Below are 20,260 nucleotides of genomic sequence, written 5' to 3'. Positions count from 1 at the left end.
CGTGTGTTCAATCACCTCGAGGGACTGTTTCTACAGATACGTTGGATATTCTTCTTTCAAGCTGGACGTCTTATTCTGTCAACTATAGATATTTTGCAGCTTAAAATTATTTGATTCAAAATAAAAGAGCATTGGCATTAAAAAAAAAAAAAACGAACAAAAAAACCACCAAAAACTCGTGAGAATATAAAATGATTCATTCAGCAGGCGCAGGACATTTCCTTTGGTGGTTTCTCATAAAATTGCAAATGTGACTAAATTACCATATGACTCAGCAGCTTCACTAATAGGTATGTATCCAAAAGAACTGGAAACAGGCACAGCTTCAGAAGGACACTATTCACAGCACAAAAATAGTTGAAAAAATCGATGTATATATCAATATATAGGTGACTGAAGAAATAAGCATATTGTAGAATATATACATACACACACACACACACACACACACACACACACACACACATATTCTAGTGGTGGTGGTAGAGGTAATAACAATTGTCATGGTAGTGATGGTGGCAGTAATTGGAGTTGATGGTAGTAATGGTCATGGTGGTGTTGGTGATGGTAGTAATTGTGGCAGTGGTGAGGGTGGAGGTAATAGTAATGGTCATAGTGGTGATAATGGAGGTTGTGGTGGTGGTGCAGGTGATGACAGTAATTGTCATGGTGGTGATGGTGGTGTTAGTGATCATAATGGTGGTGGTGGTGATGATCATAATGGTCATTGTGGTGATGGTGGTGGTGGGGTTGGTAATCATAATTTTGGTGAAGGTTGAGGTGGTGGTGGTGATGATTGTAGCGGTCATGGTGATGGTAATGGTGGTTTTGGTGATGATAGTAATGGTGGTAGTGGTGATGGTGGAGAATATGATAGTAATGTTCATGGTGGTGGTGGTTTAGGTGGTTGTCTGCATCATCTCCAGGAGTGGACAAAACAGCATAATCCTAGATTTCTCCCTCATTTAATGACTACTGGTGGGTTCCTGTTTGTCTGGTGAAGGTATGGCCAAGGGTTATTGTTATCAAACCCAGGTGTGTCTACTGCAGCTTTCTTTTGTAGGAAGAAATCATTGTTGGACTCTTTGCACTTAAACTGCATGTTTGCTTCATAGATTTCTTCTAGCTTGCCTTTAACCTATCATAATTAGCTCAGTAATAGTCTTTTAGATGAGTTATCTGTCTTTTATTTTTTGTTAGCATCCAAAATCTTTTTAACATGACAAGATCAGGGGTAGTTTTTGTAGCCACAGCTTGCACGCTGACCTCTAGCATGCCTGAACTTCCAGCCCTTGGAGTGGACGTAGGGTTTGGTGGGGCTGTGAGGGGTTCCTGGGGCCTTGCCAAATTGCTTTACACTCCCCGCCTTTGAGGACCAGACAGCAGCACATTGCTTTCGCCCTTGGAGAACTCCAGGGCCAGCTAGTCAAAGGTGAGGATCTTGCCACCAGGCTTGAGGAGGCAGCTGCAGGCCTGGCAGCTGACAGTGCACACACCTTCAGATTGAGCACCTCTAGAACACACACGTTATCCGTGACCATCCCTATGACCACCGCTAATCTGTTCTCCTGGCCCAAAAGCTTCATGTTCCGAATCATCCGGGAGAGGGACAAGGGAGGCTGTTTGTGCTGCTCAAATGTTTTGAGCACAACTTGGTTGAAGGTGGAGTTGGTTTGTCTGGACAGAAACCTGTAGAACTTGACCAGCAACTGCAGGTAGATGTCCTGGCTCTTGAGCTTCTTACAGAGAACATTCCAGTTCTTGTTGTGATGGATGTCTACTCCCATGATGGTGACTATTTCTCAGCCATGTATGGCAAGTTATCTGTCTTTATACTACAAAGCATTAGATTCTTCTAAAAGGTACATTTTCTTACATTTTAAGGACTTACTTACATGACTGTCACTTGTTCTGGAATGTGTTTTGTTCAAGTTTTTCTTGCCATCTGCATCTAGTGGAAGAAATTTATTCTCTTCCATATATTTAGGTGATAAAAATGCTGTGTTGAATTTCTTCCTGTGATAATTTATCATTCATTCACCTGCCATAAGAATACCCAATAATTTACAAGAGTATCCAACATTTAAGTAGAACGTCAAACAGTTCTCCTACCTCATTCCCTGCAAGGATACCCAAGGCTGTTCACCCTGTGCATACACCATAAAAGGACTTTTCACTAACTAGTGGTAGAGTACACCTAGACCCAACCTGAGGCCACTGTGTAAAATTGCTTTGTTACAGACACTGCTTGCACAACAGACTGTTGTACAGTGTATTGGAGACTCCCAGTTTCCAGCACTTGTCTGTATGTCCAGGAGATTGCAAAGATCCTGTGCCAATAGCTTGATGCTTGGGACAAGAAAGTACTTTTAAATTGGCTGGTGTCCACCTGTAGGCACCAGCATATAGATTTCTTATAGAATGTGTGTTGAAAAATAGGAAACTAAGCAGTGGATTTGGAGAACCTTGGTTCATTCATTTTCCCCCCTGGATTCTCAATGCCAGTCTTCATTTTCTTTCAGTTCCCTGACATTGTTTGCATTTAGTGAATCTTAATGTGTTTAAAGCTCATATAGCTTGTCTCAAATGGATGAACTCATTTGGTGAGTGGAAGAACTCTGGTGTTTCAATTATTAAATTATGAATATATTATAAAACTATAGGTTAGAGACATAAAATTAGAATTATATAGTTACGGTGATAAAATCATATCTACAGCTTTAGAGGCTCTATTGTACTAGAGACAGAAGTACTCAGCCACACACTGGACTGGGTCTCTTGACCCAGATATTCTACAAGCTCTTTAATCTGTCAAAATGTACCTCCCAGTGCTTCCTTTCATAAGCTTTTCTCGCGATGATGGCAACCCACTCAATTCATCTGCCCAGCTTGCCTCCTGGCAACCACTTGTCCACTCTGGTACACACAGATTTGCCTCTTGTGGTCACTTCACATAAACACAATCATAATTTATGCTTTGTTGGTCTTTCACGAAATACAATACTTTCAAAGTATATTAATTCTTTTTGTAGCATATATCAGCACTTTATTCATTTTTATGGCTGAATAATATTTTACCTAATATGGAAAATACATAAAAATTCTTCAGTATTCAATTGCTAGAATCTGAGTTCTTGGTATTTTTTGGTGACATGAATAATTTTATTTTATTTTTTTGCTGATTTTTAAATTTTATGTATTTATTTCATTATGGCTTTATTTTTTTATCAATTTATTTATTTATTTTTATTAATTAGTTTTTACTCACCAAACACAATAAATTTGGTTCCATTATTAGGCTCCTCCATGTCCTACCCCTCACCCTGGCCCCTCCTTATTGAGGTATATGGATCATGCCTTCTGGAGTTAAACCACAGCTTCGGGTAGGATAAATGTCTCTATATATTATGACCCAACATGTGGCTCTGACATTCTTTCTGCCCCCTATTCCATGAAATTTCCCTGAGCCATGTTGGGTTCATTTTTGGTCTGCTTCAGTGATGAGGTATTGGGGGCCTCTGGATCTCTTATTTGGTAGTAGTTATTTTTCTCTGTGTCGATCTCTTTCACACTTGTGCTGGTACGCAGTTCACCAAGAAAACAACACCCTTGCTGGTTTCACCAACTGTTCTTAGTTTCATCTGGGGAACTTTTGAGGTATGATGTGGTGGCTCTCTACTTAGGATTTACATCTGTCTGAAAAAGAGAAGCAGATTCTCCAATGGAGAGCAAGTTAGCACCAGACCAATGAGATAACCCTTACTTTTTTATTGACAATTTAATAGGTGTAGGCCCTCTTGTAGCCCACAATTGGTGGTAGCTTATAAATGCAGAGTGGGCTTATGTATGGATATGTTTCTGACTTGTTTCCCAGTTCCAGCTATGGGTACCATTCCACTGAGGGGTCAGTTAGCTGAAGAAAGAGCAGTTGGTTTCCCACCATGATTGTGCGCCACTATTGCACTTGTGTGAGCATCACGACAGGTTATTTGCTGCTAAGTAGGTTAGACCATGAGTTTCTTGGACAGGTATTGGTCATTTTCCCCCAGTCGCCCATGTAGCACCTTCTGGCACTAGACATGCTGACTGTCTGTGGAGTGACTCTTCCAGCTTCCAGCCATGCCAGTCCATTTTACATGTCAATGATATAAGGTGTCTTTGTTTGCAGTGGCTGGAGGCCCTGGCGCTCCCATTCTCTCCCTCACTCTCTCTCCCTCCCTCTCTCTCTCTCTTCCTCCCTCCTTCTGTAAAAGAACTGCAGATGTTCATGCCCATTTGTGCAGCTGGCTAACATGGGTCCTGGGAATAGAATCAGGGTCCTTTGGCTTTGCAGGCAAATACCTTAACTGCTCAGCCATCCTTCCAGCCCCTTTTAATTTTATATTTAAGACATTAAAATATAATTAAATACAACATAATCTTGGGGATATCACTGACTACTTTCCCCTCATTCCTATTCATAGTAAATCTCATGCAAATCACACAACAAGAATGCCCCCTGTATGTGAAGGCTAAAGATGCTTTTAGTTCTACGCAATCAAAAATTTTGACAGGGGTTCAGAAAGCAAATGGTTCTCAACCAAACCAGTAATGAAGTCTATTTAGTTGAATGTTGGATATTAACAGGAGAGTCATTGCAGTTGAATGTAATCAAACCTGTGAGGTAGGATGTTAAGAGATTGTTAATCCAAAATTTGCAAGAATACAGACCACCAATCACAAATCATGGCCAAATTGAAGCAAGCTTTTTGTTTTGTTTTTATTAGTTATATACAGTGTGTAAACAGTTATGTTGCTATCATCGTTATACTCCTCCCTATCCACCCCCCCCCCTGCAGGTAGCCTCCTTATTGGGAAATGTGGGTCATGCATTGTGGGGCTAGCCATCAGTTATGGGTAAGAGTCAAGGTCTCTGTGCATAATGAACCAACTTGTGGCTCTAACAATCTGCAAATTTCCTTGAGCCATGTTGGGTTTCTTTTTCGGTCTACTTTGGTGATGATGTCTTCGGAGCCCCTGTGTGTCTGGATATCTGGTTTTGGTATGAGTTGAGTTTTCTCTGTGTCTATCTCCATCATTCTTGTTCTGTTACCAGGTTCATGAAGAAAGTAGCATTCTTGCTCATTTCCCCAATTACTCTTGGTTTCAGCTGGGGCCCTGTTGAGGTGCATTTGGCTGATTCTCTCCTCAAGATCTATTGCCACTTGAAAAACAGAAGCAAATTCTCCATTGCAAAGTGATGTCCGCACTACATAAATGTGATACTCATTATTTTAGAGAGAATTTATTATGTGTAGGCCCTCTTGTGGCCCACAATTGGTAGGAGGAAAGAGGCAACCTACAGAATCTTTGCCACCTAAAGATCAGATAGAGGATTAATATATAGGATGTACAAAGAACTCAAAAAGTTAAACAATAAGGAATCAAACAAGCCAATCAAAAAATGGGCTATGGAGCTAAATAGAGCATTCTTAAAGGAAGAAACACGAATGTCATATAAGTATCTAAAAAAATGTTCTACGTCACTAGTCATCAGGGAAATGAAGATTAAAACTACATTGAGATTCCATCTCACTCCTGTCAGATTGGCTACCATCATGAAAACAAATGATCAAAAATGCTGGTGGGATGTCAAAAAAGAGGAACCCTTCTACACTGTTGGTGGGAATGCAATCTGGTCCAGCCATTGTGGAAATCAGTGTAGAGGTTCCTAGGACAGCTCAATATTGATTTACCATATGACTCATCTATAGCACTTCTAGGCATATATCCTAAGGACTCATCTCACTTCCTTAGAAGTATGTGCTCAACCATGTTTATTGCTGGGAAATGGAACCAGCCTAGATGTCCCTCAACTGATGAGTGGATAATGAAGAGATGGCACATTTATACAATGGAGTTCTACTCAGTGGTAAAGAAAAATGAAGTTAAGAAATTTGCAGGAAAATAGATGGATCTGGAAAGGATTATACTAAGTGAGGTAACCGAGGCCCAGAAAGTCAAGTGCCACATGTTCTCCCTGTAATGTGGATCCTAGCTATGACTGGGCTTCTGTGTGAGAAGGAAAAAACTCAGTAGCAGAGGCCAGCAAGTTAAAAGGGAAGAGGAAGGAAGGGAGGAGGATACTTAATAGTATGTATTGTATATATGTAAGAAGAATTATTGAATTTCAAGGAGGAAGTGGAGGGTTGGAGGGTATTACCATGGGATTTTTTTTTTATAATCATGGAAAATGTTGATAAAAATTGAGAGAAAAAAAAAAAAAAACCTTCCAAAGCTCTGGGTCTAATCGGAAGAGGTGGTGGAAAGAATGTAAGAGCCAAAGGAAGGGTAGTACTCCTTACAACATGCTCCTCTAGACCCAAAATGGCCTGCATATGCATGACTTCACCATGCCTGACACTACCTACACAAGACCATCATAAGAGGAGGAAAACATCATGACATAAAAATAAAAGAGAGACTGATTGAGATGGGGAAGGGATATGATGGAGAATAGAATTTCAAAGGGGAAAGTAGGGGGGGGGAGGCTATTACCATGGGATATTTTTTATAATCACAGAAAATGTTAATAAAAATTGAGGGAAAAATAACATTGGAAGAATCATCCAAAACCTCTATTACACAAAATTCAATAATTGGGAAGAAATGGAAGAATTCCTAGAGCCTTACCACTTACTAAAACTAACCTCACAGCAGATTAATCTTTTAAACAAAACTATCACATCCATGGAGATTGAAACGTAATCAAAACCTCCCCCAAAATGAAAGTCCAGTTCTGGATGGCTTCTGAGCTGAATTGTATCAAACCTTCATGAAGAACTGAAACCAAATTTTCTCAACTGTTCTATGTAATCAGAACAGAGAATCCCCCCAACTCCTTTTATGAAGCTAGCATCTTGCAAGAAGAAAAGAAAACTCTAGGCCTATATCCCTAATGAACTTAGATGCAAAGATCCTCAACAAAATCCTAGCGAGTCAAATTCAACAACATATCAAAAGAATTATCCATATTGATTATGCAGGCTTCATCCCAGGGGATGCAGGGATGGTTTAACATATGGAAATCAGTCAATGTAATACACCACATAAATAAACTAAACAATAAGAACCACATGATCATCTCAACTGATGCAAAGAAGGACTTTGACAAAACACAACACCACTTCAAGATCAAAACAAGGGAAAAAGTAGGTTTTATATCTCAACACAATAAAGGTTATATATGCAGCTCCTAAAGTCCAAACAATACTTAACAGTGGAAAATCAGAAGGAGTCCCCACTGAGACTGGGAACAAGAGGGGGTACCTGCTCTCACCACTGCTATTCAACATCGCATTAGAATTACTAGGACAAGAGATAAGACAGGAGAAAGAAATATAAGGGATTCAAATTGGCAGGGAAGCAGTCAAGACAGCCCTATTTGCAGATGACATGATCTTATACATAATTGACTCCAAAGTCTCCATCTCAAAACTTCTAAAGGTGAAAAATTCCTTCAGAAAAGTGGCAGGGTATAAAATCAATGCACAAAATATGAGTAGCTTTTCTATATGCTAAGGACAAATACACAGAGAAAGAAATCAGTAAGGCTTCCCCATTTTCAAAAGCAAGAAAAAATATTAAATAACTTGCAATAACACTAACCAAGGATATAAAAGAGCTGTATAGTGAAAACAAACAAACAACAAAAACACAACCTCAAGAAATAAATCAAGGAGCACTTGAGAAGATGGAAAGACCTCCCATGCTCCTGGATAGGTAGAATTAATATTGTAAAAGTGGGAATCCTTCCAGAAGCAAAATACAAATTTAAGGCAGTACCAATAAAAATATGAGCATCGTCTTTCCAAATCCCTGAGGAAGGTAGAGGCAGTCACTCTTCCCAGTGATACCATCCAGCTGCTGTCAGGTGTGACATCTCTGGGGGCTACGACCCCCGGGGCCTGTACCAGGACTGGGGATGGCACTGGGCCCATCAGCAAGCTGGAGTGCCACTGCTTGGCCATGGCTGGGTGTGGTGCCTGGGGCTGAGGCTTGCACTTGGGGTGAAGCTGGCTGGGGGGTGGAGGGGAGCTGTTCCCACTCAGCCTTCTGCAGTAACCCCAGACTCTAAGACCACCCCCCAGCCCCATACCATGCCCAGGGACCCTTCGTGGCCAGGAGCTGCCACTGGCCAGGTACTTCATCAGAGCTTTCAAGAATGGCCAGGACCTGCTGCACAGGACGAAGGATGAGGTTGGTACAGCTGACACAGTTGTTGGCATTTCTGTAGATGGAAAAGGAAGTCTAGTCAGAAGGTTAAGTGGCAGATGTAGAGAACTAGGTACCATGTACACCAGAAACAGTTATAAGGATTGCCAGCATCAGCAGAAGCATCACCATGGTTACTCCTGCCAGACTGTTGGAAGATGGGAAACTAGGTCTTAATGTGCCAGTGCAACAGTATGTTCCTGAATTTCCAGAAAAAGTCCAAAGTTGGAAAGGTTGCTGTCTCAACAAGATTACTCATTTCCCACTTATGTAGAATATGTCACTATGAAAAGGACATGAATAAAGTGAAGGAAGAAAAAGCTTATAAAGTATGAAGATGAGGAATGGGACAAAGGCATCAGATCAAGAAAATTAACTGTAGCAGACAGCTTCAGATTCACTGAGATGAACTTCCAGACAATGCACAGTTAGGGAGGAAGGGATATTTATTGAAGCATACACATCCAGGGGAAGTTCCATAATGGCCAAAGGATCTGGCCTACCTTCACAGGTCCAAGCAAAGAGAGAGAAGCACAAGCCTAAAGCCAAAACCCGCGCAGCACACTTCAGGAACTCCTGCTAGGCAAACTTTTCATCTCCTTACACTGAAACCTGAAACCCACCACCACATCTTAGGATCCACCCAGTGACACTGCATCCAGCCAGGTAGCTGCAGATGCAAACTAGAAACAATTGAATATATTGGGGGCCATCAATTCAAACCACCACAGAAACTAAATGAGAAAGGAGGGAAAAGTAATGACAAGAATGACTTCCCTAAAGATAAAACTAAACAGGATAGTGAAGTCAAATATCAAAATTCAAAATCCAGCAAGAAAAAAATGATTTTGAAAAAGGTGAATTATATTTGAAAGTCTGAAAATTCAATTGGGTCACTAAGATTATTTAAAAATGATACTTTAGCCAGGTGTGGTGGTGCATGCCTTAAATTCCAGCACTCAGGAGGCAGAGGTAGGAGGATTGTTGTGAGTTCGAAGCCACCCTGAGACTACATAGTGAATTCCAGGTCAGCCTGAGCTAGAGTGAGACCCTACCTCAAAAAACAAAAACAAAAACCAAAAATCCTTTGTTCCTTAAACCCGGTAGTCAGTTTTTACATTCAACTTTTGGCAGCTATAGTAGAAAGTGCTTCTGGATATAAATATTTGGACTATACGCAGAAAATATTCCATGACCTGGATATACTGACAACTGTGCAGGAAGAAAATGAGCCAGTTATTTACAATTAAACAACTGTCTCACTTTAGCCCAGGATAACCTGAAATTTTCTATGTAGTCTCGGGATGGCTTCTATCACATCCAATAGAAAGAAAGAAGACAGAGAGAGAGAGAAAAGAAGGAAAAGGAGAAGAAGAAGAGAAGAATGGGGAGGGGAGGGAAAGGCAGAGAAAGAATTAATGAGAATGGGCACATCAACACCTCTATCTGCTGCAAACTGCAGACACATGCACCACTTTGTGGATCTGGCTTTACATGGTAGTGGGGAACTGAAATCTGGTTGTCAGGCTTTGCAGGTAAGTGCCTTAACCACTAATTAATCTCACCAGTCCCCAAATAAAATGTTTGTTTCTCAAGTTAGGGTCTTGCTCTAGCCCAGGCTGTCCTGGAATTCACTACATAGTCTCAGGTGGGCTTGAACTCCAGTGATCCTCCTACCTCTGTCCTCCAAGTGCAGGGATGAATGAGGTGGGCCATCTTGCCCAGCCACTTTGAGAGTTTTTAAGCTTTGCATTCCAAGCTCCACATTAGTTTATTCAATCTTCCTGTGGGTTTGACTATTTCATCATTTGAAATTGTTAGCTCATATTAAAGGAATAAATAGGCATTGCAAATCAATGAATCTACAGTCTGAAAGGACCAGAAGAAATTAGGTTAGCAACAAGCAATGACTTTTAATGTTGCAAAAGCCTGTAGTTCTCGACCACTTCAAACTGTGTTTAAAATAGTGTTACCTGATTATTATTCTTAGGTCTAGCATTGTATTCTACTGGAAATCAGAAGGGACAAATGTGAGTACCCATGTCTAAATCTATAAAAAGGTCCTGTAGTACAGATGACCCAGATGCTTGACTTTTGTACCTCTCAGCATTTGAAAATGCATGTCTAGGTGTGGATAAGGGGAAGGACATGGTGTGTACCAGGTCAGCCCCATTCCTGATCTGTGGGTGTGCACACCGTAGAGCAGCTATCATGTGCTGGTTCTTGATGAATAAATTGAAGAGACCAAAATATGGCATATGATGTTAAGTTAGCCAAAGGAATCAGGTTTGATTTCACAGGACCCACGTAAGCCAGATGCTCAAGAGGCACATGTGTCTGGAGTTTGTTTACAGTGACTATGGGCCTTGGTATGCCCATTCCGTCTTCTCTTTCTCTCTCTCTCTCTCTCTCCCTCCCTCCCTCCCTCCTTCTCTGTCTGCTGCTATCAAATAAATAAAAAATAAACAAAGAATTAAAAAAATATTAATGTTCCAAAAGGCATGAAGAGTAAGTTTGCAATGGATTTCAATTAAACACAGACATTATGAACCTTTATTAGCTGAATTTTGTAACTGACTTTTTATTGTAAAATTAATGATTCACACTCACACAAATAACCATGTTTCTACTTTTTGAAGACAAAGTATTAACTCTTGAAATAAAATACTTTGATTTAAAAAAATGTAAAAAAATTAAAATAAAAACAGCATCATTCTTTGCAGAGATTGAAAAAATGACCTCAAAATTCTTATGGAATGGCAGAAGGCCTCGGATAGCCAAAACACCACCTCTGGAGGTATCACCATACCTGATCTAAAGCTATATTATAAATACATACTGACAAAAACAACATGGTACTAGAATAAAAACTGAAACATACACCAATGAGACAGAAGACCCAGAACTTAGGTCAAGTAACTATAGCTGCTTGATCTTTGAAAAAAGTGCCAATAATGTAGACTGCACAAAAGACAGTATCTTCAACAAATAGTGTTGTACAAATTGGATGATCATGTGTAGAAAAATGAAATTAGAACCACTCATTTCATAATACACAAAACTCAAGTACAAATGAATTAAAGACCCCAATATAAGACCTGAAATACTTCAACTACTGGATGAAAAAACAGGAGGCATGCTCCACAATATAGGACTGGAAAAATCTTCCAGATCACAACCCAAATAACCCAGGAAATTAAACAAGCACTCATCAGGTGGGGGTAGTACAAATATTTAGTCCCAGAAATGGAAAGGCAGAGGTAGGAAGATCCCTGTAAGTTCAAGGCCACACTGAGACTAGATTGAAATCCAGGTCAGACTAAGCTAGAGTGAGACACTACCTCAAAATCCAAAAATAACTAAACAAATAATATTTTTTAAATGCACTCAACCAATGGGATCTCATGAATTTATAAAGCTTTTGCACAGACAGACATACCATAAGGACAGCCAATAGATTACCCACTGAATGGAAGGAAAACATTGGGAGCTAGTCCACTGATAGAAGCCTAATATCTAGAATCTACAAAGAACTCAAAAAACTAAACAACAATAATAAAAAAAAAGCAACCCACTTCAAAAGTGGGGCAGAGAATTGAATTGGGAGTTCTCAGGAGAAGAATTACAAATGGCTAACAGACACATGAGAAAATGTTCAACATCCCTAACCATTAGGGAAATGAAAATTCAAACTGAGATTCTACCTTATCCCAGTAAGGATAGCAAACATTAAGAAAATTAAATGAAAAGAAATGTTGGTGAGTATGTGGAGATATAGGAACACTCATTCACTGTTGGTAGGAATGTAAGTTGGTACAACTGCTATGAAAATCAATATGGACCTCTGGAAAGAATGAATATAGAGTTACTAACAGACCCTGTTATTCCCTTCAATGGGCATTTACACTAAAAGCTCCAAACTTCAGTTCAGAGACATTTACACAACTAGGTTTATACCTGTTCAATTCATAATAGCTAAGAACTGAAATCATCCCAGTTGTCCATCATTGGATGAATAGATAACCAAGATGTGGTATATCTATACAAAAGAATTCTACTCAGCAATAAGAAAAAAATGACACAAAATTTTTTTTTAAATGGTCACACTTGAAGAGATCATTCTTACTGAACTCACACCATCACAGAAAGACAACCATTATATGGTCTCATTCATTTGCAGCTCCTAATCTGGATCATCCCATGTTGCTAACACACCTGAATGGCATCTCGAGGCTTGGACAATAGGGAGGGCAGGGTGCAGGGCAAGCGGAAGGATGTGGGGGATGGACACAAAACTGCACACAAATTGAACTGGAAACACAGAATCCTACATCCTGGAAGTCAGACTAAAAAGTGGAACCCTTGGGATAGAGATGGATTAGTGGTTAAACCATTTGCCTGCAAAGCCAAAGGATCCCACTTCAATTCCCCAGGATCCATGTAAGCCAGATGCCCTTTCTTTCTTTCTTTCTTTCTTTCTTTCTTTCTTTCTTTCTTTCTTTCTTTCTTTCTTTTTCTTCTGTCTTTCTGTCTTTCTTTCTGTCTTTCTCTCTCTCTCTCATATATATCTATATTTATCTATCTATCTATCTATCTATCTATCTTCCTATCTATCTATCTATCTATCTATCTATCTATCTATCTATGTGTCTATTTTTTTTTAAGTGCAACCCTCAAGTGGACCTTAGCGGGAACAATTGAATTGAAGGGCTCTGGAGAGGGTAAGATGAACCCTAACCTTAAATTTCTCCTGTTTTTCTTTCTTCTCTTTTTCTTTTTTCTCTTCCCTAGTTGCTGGTCTGTAATTCCCTGTAACAGGATGTGGTTTACATCCACAATGAGCTGTTGATCAGAAAGATCTACTAGATATCCCAAAACAAACAAGACAGACTTCTGACAGAGTACTTGATTACACACCAGAGGTTAATGGTAAGACCCTACTGCAGAAGACACTAAATGCTGTTGGCACAGACCATGGAGAGACCTATTTGGAATTAGCCCATCTAGTGCTAGAAGGTGCTACATGACCTACTGGAGGAAAGTGGCCAACATCTGTCCAAGCAACTAAAAGTTAAATGACTCAGTAGCAAACAACCTGATGTGATGCTCACACAAGTTCAACAGTGGCACACAGCCATGATGGGTAAACAACTGCACTTTCATTGGCTGACAAATCCACTCAATGGAAAGGAAACCATATCTGGAACAGGAAAATATGTCAGAATCATATCCAGATAACAATTTTGCTTCCCAATGTCAAGCTCCCACTAATCTTGGTATGTAAGTGGGTCTACACCCTTTAAATTCTTTCTAAATTAATAATGGTTATACCATTTAACCAATGCTGTCTTCACTCTTGCTGCTTCTCTTTTTAGATGGGAGCAGGATCTGAGGAGATAAACAACCCAGTGCACTTCACCACAGAGGAAGTGGGAAAATGAATAAGAATGCTACTTTCTCAGTGAACCTGGTATCAGTACAAGGGTGAATGAGATAGACACAGAGGACACTCAACATCTATCAAACCAGAGATCCAGAGGCTCCTAAGAGGCCATCACTGAAGTAGATATAAAACCCACCCAACATGGCTCAGGAAATTTTGCAGAAAAGGACATGGAAAGATTGTTAGAGCCACAACTTGGGACATATTTTACAGAGACATTGCCTCTCCCCCACAACTGATTGCTGTCCCCATAAAGCATGACCCACAATCTCCATGAGGTTAACCTGCATCGCCAACAGAAAAGGCCTCTTCAGGAAAGGGTCAGGGAGGTGGAAAAGGATGGTATCAACAGTGTTGTTTGAATACTAAATATGTGCATATCTAACAAAAAAATTAAGACAGATTGGAAAAATAGAGATATATTTTATATAAAGGAATCTGCATATATGCTGGTTTTGGTTTGTCCTGTGTTAACTTTTGATCTAGATATAACCTAAATGGAGATTCAGGGGAATGCACAGGCTATTAGCTTTGGTGTATATGAAACCCCCATTATATGGAGAGAAAAGTCTACAAGGAGACATATAGAACCAGTAACACCATAAATCTCAGAGTCATGACTGATTACTTGTCCAAAAAAAATTGAAATGGTTGCCTTTCTTTCTCCTACTGTATTTATGGTTAGCTATAGATGATATGTAGGGTATCTCGAAGAGAAGAAGCCTTTCTTATTCCAAATTGCCAGCTCTTGCAATACAACACTAGTTTAATGTTAAATTCCTGTCTTTACTTGCTTGTCTCTGAAAGTACACGTATCAAGGACTGAATTTTGGTTTGAGAAATACTGAACCACTGATATAGATGACAGTTGTAGAAAGAAAAGTAAGGAGATTCTGAAACCACCAATCAGTGGGGTGGGAGGGAAATGACGTAATAAACACTTCACACACAACAAGGTCTCATATATTAGACCCTCAAGAGATAGATACATCAGAGCCCTGAGCAAACTCCCTGCTTCACAGGCAGTCTGAGCTTGGCTTCCTGTTTCTCCACCAGGTTACTTCTTCCTCCACATCCCCATGAAGACCAAACCACAGTTTAGAGGAGAACCAACCCAGCACCAATTTCCAGAATGGGAAAAGTGGGTTGAGAATGGTCACTCATCCTGCACAAGGCATGTGCCTCTCCTCCCTATCAGGAAGACCACACCTACCTCCTTCTATCCTGGTGATCTGAATTTCACACACTCCATGTTCACTTCTAGTTTCTTAGATTTTTATTGCCTACTCCGAGTGCCAACTCCAGAGTAGAAGCCCAGGGACCAGCCTCCCAGGATGTCCTCACTATGAAAAATGAGGTGATGGTTGTGTGTCTTTGGTCCTCTACCCACTGGCTATCTCCTGCTCCTGTCCAGTGGCTGGGAAGCCACAACACGCATGTGAGTTTCATGTAAGCCCCATGGTACCCTGCCTGTTGCCTCATATTTGGGCTGTGTGCTTCAGGCCATGTTGTTGGCTATATCACAGAAAACATCCCTGTTCAGGGAGGTTTGATGTGTGTCATTTCAGGAAGTTGAATAGGTCTCACACATCCACATATCAAATGAGGGGTCAAAGGAGATGGTTAAAGGTACTTCCTTACAAGCTTCACAACTCCAGTTCAATTCCCCACAATGCACATAAAGACACAAGCACACAGCATACCAACTCCAAGGCAATGAGAAGTGGAGCCGGAAGAACCCAGAAGCCTGCAGGTCAGTGAGAACAGTGCACACGAAGCAACAAAAATGCACAGCACACCCAGTAAAACAAGTGCAACCTTATGTTCAGCAAAGTGGAAGTTGTCCGCAGACCTCCATATGTACTCCGTGGCGTGCACGTGCCCATTAATACCCAAGGTACTTGAATCACATCACTTCTCTCATTAATGCCATCTTCTTCTCAATTCCTATATACACCCTAAGTATCACATTAACTAACAAATCTGAAGATCTCACTCAAATAACAGGTTAGGCATTTCTGTGCCTGGAATACTCTGTTGTTCGTTTTGATCAAGTACCTAACTTACTCTTCCCTTCATGAAGTGTCAGGCATTTCCGACACCAGCCTGCCCCTCCCAAGCTGACATCTCTTCACAGGCCTAATTACTCCTCTAACATTCTCTATCAGCCTCTCGCCATGTGTACCTTAGGTGGACACCTGTTCCCAAATTATTAAACTTAGGACATTCCCAATTTTCTGAATCACATTCAGTAGTGCTGGATATCTGTTTCTCACATCCCAAAAGCTTTTAAAATTTTGAGTTAAGCCGGAGACTAGTAAAGCCAAGACTTCACTTATTCTCCTTCCTGCTTTTCCTTCTGGCATTTAGTAGATAAACTTGGTTTTTACTTTCTGTCCATATGCCCAGGAACATGAAGGCGCTGTCTCCAAGCACATCACACTGAGATCAGAAAACCGGCATGGGGAGGTGAAGATATTAGAGGCGGCACGCTGGAGCTGGCTGTGGGCTGCGGCCGGGGGTCCTCGCTGCGTCACCAGGGAGCTCCCATGGCCCCTCACCACACCTGACCCTCCTACCTGATGCTGAGAGGTCTGACTTGCAAGGAGATCTCCAGGGGCGCCTCCACCACCACCATCTCACCACACAGAGGCCCAGGAAACTGAACTCTGCGGCTACCTCCTTGCCATTTGCGCCTCCGCGCAGTGCTCTGGCCGAGCTGCAGCTCTGTGACATCACGGGCTGTTCCACTTGCCCTGGGCATGGGGGAGGGGGGCAGAGCCATCCACCATTCCTGACGGGAGGGGGCTTGCAGAGGGATTGGGACGCAGCTGTACTGAAGCAGGGACTTTGCAGCTCACAGGGATCATGCCCCCACCTACTCACAGAGCAGATGCAGGACTCCGGGGGCCTGAGGAGGCCTCATGGGACAAGGTGACTCCTGGCCCGAAGACCCCACATGCCCACTGTGTGTGCCTGACAGCACCATGGTCAACCCACGGGGACTGACTGCACTCAGGCCTGGGTTCTGCAGCCCTGCCCTGCTTCCCTTGCTCGTCCTTCTTTTCGTCCTCCCTTTCTCGACTTCCATTTCCCCTTTTTTTCTGTCCTACTTCTTTCACTCCCCCTCTCCATCCTTCCTGTCTCCATTCTTCCGTGTTTCTCTCACTCTTTCCTTCTTTTCTTCCTTCATTCTTCTCCCTTTTCCTTATTTTCCTTCCTTTCCTCTATTCCCCTCTTTTTCTTTCTTCCTTCTCCTCCCTTTCCCCTCTTATTCCTTCCCACCGTCATTCCTGCCCTCCTTTCTTCACACTTTCCCCCTTTCCTTTCCTTCCTTCCTTCCTTCCATTTTCTGCTTCCCTTTCCCCATTTTCCCCTCTTTCCTTTTCCTTTTTTCTCCCTGTCTCCCTTTCCTCTTTACTTACCTTCTTCCCTTTATCTCCCCCTCTTCTTTCCTTTTTGATCTTTTGATTTTTGACAGGGGCTCTACATAATCCAGACTTGCCGTCAACCCTTTTCCTTCCTACTTCTGCCTCCCACTGGGGCTACAGGAGTGCGCCGCGCCCAGGATTTGGGGAAGACGCGTGCGTGCGTGCGTGTGTGTGTGCATGTGTGCGTGTGCATGTGTGTGTGTGCATGTGTGTGTGTGTGGATGGATTCACGTTCCGGGTTCCTCCGGCGCCTCCCGGGTCCCGCGGCCCCTCGCGGTCCTCCCACCTGCAGGGGGCGCTCTCGCTCGCGCACAGGCCCGCCGTGGCCGCCGCCGCTCCGCAGCTCGGTCTCGGGAACAGGAGCTCCGCGTCCTCCGCTGCTCACGGTCCGCCTTTCACGTCACGGTTTCTGGGCGCTTTCCCGGCCGCAGACACGCCCCCGCCGCCGCCGCCCGCGAGCCGCTGGGGAGAAGGTCGGAGAAGGAAGCGCCTCCGCCTTTCTAACCTCCCACGTCCGAGGAGGCGCAGCGCTGTGACGTCACGGGAGGTTCCACTGCCCGCGCCGCGGGGGGGGCCGGAGCCGTCCACCGGTGACGTCACGGAAGGTTCCACTGCCCGCGCCGCGGGGGGGGCCGGAGCCGTCCACCGGTCAGGGGGGGCGCGGCTGGCGGAAGAGGGGGGCAGCTGGACTGGAGCAGGGACTCTGCAGAGAATAGAGCGTGTGCGCCCCCAAACACTCAGAGGGCAGAGTCAGGGGCTCCTGAGACCCGAGGTGCAGCTGTGTACTGACCGACCAGCTTCCACCAACCCAAGGGCTAAGCATGTCTTCAGATAGCCTCCGATTTCCGTGCCTTGCTAAAACCCGACTAGTTCATGGTCAACAGACATGTTTGCAAAGCACTTTGATTTATGTAACTATAAAAACTTCATGAAACTGTTAACACATTTGAACACGGAATAGTGGGTAACCTAAATCTGTGTTCCTGAGCCACGGTCACTACATTTGGCCCTAGACTAAACAATACCTAATTTCCTGTGAGGTGGCAGCTGTGTGTTTTGCATACAGGCAGTTTGGTACCATTATTAGGCTCATCCGTGACCTACCCCCTCCCCATTGATCCCTCCTTGTTGATGTAAATGGGTCGTGCATTGTGGAGTTAGCCCCCAGTTATTGGTATGATAAATGTCTCTGCATATCATGACCCAACATGTGACTCTGACATTCTTTCTGCCCCCTTTTTCACAAAATTTCCCTGAGCCATGTTGGGTTCATTTTTTGTCTGCTTCAGTGCTGAGGTGTTTGGGGCCTCTGAGGCTCTGGCTCTCTGATTTGGTAGGAGCACACTTCAGTTTTTAGGCTTTGCAGGCAAGCACCTTAACCAGTAAGCCATCTCTGCAGCCCATCTATCACATTTTTAACAAAAAAGGATCTTTGGGTGACAGAAAGAGATATTGGGAGAGAAATCTGGTTAAAACAGGTTTAGGATGAGTAGGAGACCCAGGAAGGCAAGAAGAGTAGACCTAAGATCCTGTCCATGGATGGATCTCATAGAACAAAAAGCCTAAATATTATGCTGAGAACTGGAAGCTTTGAGCAGCTGAACAGGCCAGATTTCAGCTGAACAGAAGGTGGCAGAAATAGTGACAAGAAACCCTCCCTAGGGTCCAAGGTCAGAAATGAGCCTATTTGGGCCCAGAGACAAGTGGCCTGGACTGGGATGAAATAACTGGCCCGAGTCTGGTACCCAGGCCTGCATACCAGACACTCTGACGACTTCCCGCCTGGATCAGAAATGTCCTGACTAAGTATCCTGGCTTTGCTGTGGGTACCAGAAGGGTGGTACTGTCAGCCAGCATCATGATGCATTGGGACTTGAGCCCTGGCTCTGGTTCTGGCTGACCTCTTGAGAAAGGGGTAACTGATCCCCTAACAGGTACCAAGCAGAGCCTGGAAGAGAGAAGAAGGTGGAGCCAGCTCCGGTGTCTTCTTAGTGTTCAGTCAGACTCAGAGCCAGCAGTTTAAAGAGGTTGAGAGGACCTCTGCGGTATTAAAAGAACCCATTAAAGTTATTCAAGGAGGTCTGGAGAGATTGCTCAGTGGTAAGGTGCTTGCTTGCAAAGCCTGATGGTGTGGGTTCAATTGCCCAGCATCCACATGAAGACATATGCACAAAGTGGCTTGTGTGTCTGGAGTTTGTTCACAGTGGTAAGAGGCCCTTGTGAATCCTGCTACACCCATTCTCTCTCTCCCTTGCAAATAAGGGAATAAAAATATTTCTAAAAGAAAAATATTTGAGGAGACCCCAATGACTGCTCATGTTGGCATCATTCTTCATAGCCATCATCACATGTCACCTTGCCTGGAGATGTGACTTCCTGCCCCCTCTATAAATACCTGAGCATGTGTTGTGTGACCTCAGGTAAGACCTTTCCCTCTCTGAGCCTCAGCTTCCCTCTCTGGGTTGGTGTGGTCATGAAATGAGGGGCTGAGTGTGGAGCCTCCCAGCATGCTGAATTACAGTAAGCACACAGAGAGAGTGGATCTCAGAGCTGGGGGATGGAAGAGCCTGACTTGAGGTTCTTTTGGCAGCATATCTCAGGTGAACACCATTGGGGAATGCCATCTGGACTGGGTATATCATGGCTGCACAGGGCCCAAGTCCCTGTCAGGCCTTCACCGTATCATATCAGGATGGCTTCATTAAAAAGGAGAACCTGAGGGACACCTTTGCTGCACTGGCTGAGTGATGTACTGGAACAATTGGAGGCTGGAGGGGAGGTGTTCCCATGTGGAAGCCACCAATCAGAAATAGGTGACTGGAGTCATACCAAGGTAGGGCACTGATTGATGGGCTTGTGATCTTAGTGTTCTTCTGCGCCCATCAAACTCTTGTCCCACTCCTCTCCTCCAGGGTGCATCAATGTCAAACATGAGCAGCCAAGGTGAAGGAGGTCCCAGGGCCCATCAACTTCACAGTCTTCTTGACCATGTTGAGTGAGAAACAGTGTGAGGGAGGCCCTCAGGAGGCTGGAGACGAGCTAAAGATAGGGAGAAAACATCTCCCTGTGGGGCCCTGATGTTTACGTGACCACAGTTGAGAACATGGTGTGCCCCTCCCCAGACACCATCCCT

General features: G+C 43.1%; 2 pseudogenes; one reads left to right on the top strand and one right to left on the bottom strand.

Moving 5' to 3' along the window:
* Positions 1–1,228: 1,228 nt before the first annotated feature.
* On the bottom strand, positions 1,229–1,787 carry LOC101596699 (annotated as a pseudogene).
* Position 1,788: 1 nt separating this feature from the next.
* Positions 1,789–9,503, top strand: LOC101594354 (annotated as a pseudogene).
* Positions 9,504–20,260: the final 10,757 nt, after the last annotated feature.

This window comes from Jaculus jaculus, unplaced genomic scaffold (genome assembly GCF_020740685.1).
Source record: "Jaculus jaculus isolate mJacJac1 unplaced genomic scaffold, mJacJac1.mat.Y.cur u25, whole genome shotgun sequence".
Classification (NCBI taxonomy): domain Eukaryota; kingdom Metazoa; phylum Chordata; class Mammalia; order Rodentia; family Dipodidae; genus Jaculus; species Jaculus jaculus.
The sequence above is the reverse complement of the archived record's forward strand: the minus strand, read 5'-3'. Positions and strand labels throughout refer to the sequence as shown.